Below are 2,173 nucleotides of genomic sequence, written 5' to 3'. Positions count from 1 at the left end.
CGGTAAGCTCCGGGCGGTCACTTGCTTCGCGTCTCCTGAGGAAAGGGGGGGCGACTGGAGCGGGCGTGTTTCCTCGCCTGCTGGGCGCCGCGATTTGCCCGGGGAACGCGCGGGCCCCGAATGGCAGCGTGGAGCGAGGAAGCGGACAGCCAGGGCTTCCCCGAGAGCCGCGGCCACACAGGGTATTCCTGTGTATTCAGGCTTGCAAAATGGCGGATCGAGCCTCTGCTGGCGGCAGAGGCTTGCAGAACGGCGGATCGGCTTATACTCGAGTCAATAACTTTTTTCAGTTTTTGGGGGTGAAATTAGGGGTCTCGGCTTATACTCGAGTCGGCTTATACTCAAGTATATACGGTACATTATAAAAAAAATGGTAAAATCTTGATCTAATCTAGAGGTAGAAGATTTAAAATTAATAGTTGCATTAATTACTATCTCAAATATTTGCAAGGAGAAAACAAGATTAGGTTGTCAAACTGATGCATTTCAGATGTTCTGGAACTATATATGCTGGGTGGCTCGCTGGCAAATTCGAAGAGGTCTTAAAACCTAGCTGAACCAAACTTCCCCCCCACAATTCAGCATCTACAAATATAATATCCTAGGCACTTAACTGTCCAATTTTGGGTAAGATAATTTCACAGACTATGTTATTAGCATGTTTCTCCAACATTAAAAGTTGCTAATGCACTGACTAGCTATTGGTTCTAATATTGCCCTGTTTGCATGATAACCCTTCAGATTTTGGACACCCCTCTCAAGCCTCTATTTTTTTTTTTTACTTTTCCAGATTAGGTATACCTAGTTATTTCATAGGACATGATTTCCAGGTTGTTCACAATTCTAGTCTTTCTTTCTTTCTTTCTTTCTTTCTTTCTTTCTTTCTTTCTTTCTTTCTTTCTTTCTTTCTTTCTTTCTTTCTTTCTTTCTTTCTTTCTTTCTTTCTTTCTTTCTTTCTTTCTTTCTTTCTTTCTTTCCAGAATTGAATCATATCAGGAAACCCGGGGATTCCAAACAGCGAATAAAGCACCGGCCCGGCAGACTTTTGACAGTTGACAGCTGTCAAATGGCTGCCAAAAACAACAGCGCATGCGCGCCGCCCCGCCGGCCGCCATTACCGATGACAGCTGTCAAACGAGCTGCCGGGACCAAACACGCACGCGCCGGATTTGACAGTTCCCGGAACTGTCAAATCCGCAGTCCACAATCTGGTCCTCCGAACTGAGCCAAGCGCTCAGCTGAGGGGAATTCCCCGACAGCCGTCGGCTGTCAGAATGCCGCTTGCTGATTGGCCGCTGACCAAGCGGCGGGAAAGTTACTGTTACCTGATTGGCTGTAATGTTTGACAGTTCACTATATAAGCCGGGATTGTTTTGACAGTCAGCTGCCCGGAGCTCAACCGAATAAACTTATGAACCTTCGCCTACGGTCTCGCTCTTGTCTTTGTAAAGACATTTCAAGAATTATGTAGACTAGAGTAATTCAGAACATTGACAACACCTGAGAAATAGTCACAGTAGGAAGGGTCTTCCATATATATTTCAGTCTTCTTAGAAGGAATCAAACCAGTTAACCCAAAGCCAACTTCCTGTCTGAAGAATGTCATCATATGTTGGACTTCCTTAAATCATCTTGTTCATTCCTGGATTCAGCCCAAGCCCCTTGCTTTTATCTTCAAACCCTTTCTAGAACTCTCCGATCTTTTTTGGCTTTATAAACTTGATATATCCAAACCCTGGAAGCATTTTTCTTTTAGTTTCACTATCCTGTGATTCTCTGCTCCTTCAAACTATTCTGCCTTGGTTCTCTTTATACTTAGAGCAGAAAGCAGGTGTCTCTCTCTTTTTTCCTTCAAAGCTCTCTTGAAAACCAAACGTTTTCTTTTAGCACCACCCTGCAAGAATCTTGTTGGAATTAAATTTGATTTTTAACCAAGCCTCTGCTGCTAAAGCAATTCTGTATAATTTCCTTAAGCTAGCATTGTGCATGTTGCATTTTCTCTTATATTCCATAAAGTCTCAAATGCAGTGATGGTACTGAATGAGTATGGAGAAGAAAATGATTACCACCATCCCTTGAGAGTGCTATTAATACTGTCAACAGCTTTTTAAATATAAAAGGCAAGATGACCATTGTCTGAAAAGCTCATCTTAAAAAAAACCAAACCCGTTTC

The 2,173-nt window shown here is 43.1% G+C and overlaps 1 long non-coding RNA gene across 1 annotated transcript; it reads right to left on the bottom strand.

The window, feature by feature from the left end:
• Positions 1–765: 765 nt before the first annotated feature.
• On the bottom strand, positions 766–1,914 carry LOC310632864. The gene is made up of 2 exons (XR_014490924.1): positions 1,454–1,914; positions 766–928 (listed from the first exon to the last, which is right to left on the bottom strand). It is a non-coding gene; the product is annotated as an uncharacterized lncRNA (long non-coding RNA).
• Positions 1,915–2,173: the final 259 nt, after the last annotated feature.

This window comes from Vipera ursinii, assembly GCF_947247035.1.
Source record: "Vipera ursinii genome assembly, chromosome: 1".
Taxonomy (NCBI): Eukaryota; Metazoa; Chordata; class Lepidosauria; order Squamata; family Viperidae; genus Vipera; species Vipera ursinii.
Note: the sequence above shows the minus strand (reverse complement) of the source record. Positions and strands in the feature narration are given on the sequence as shown.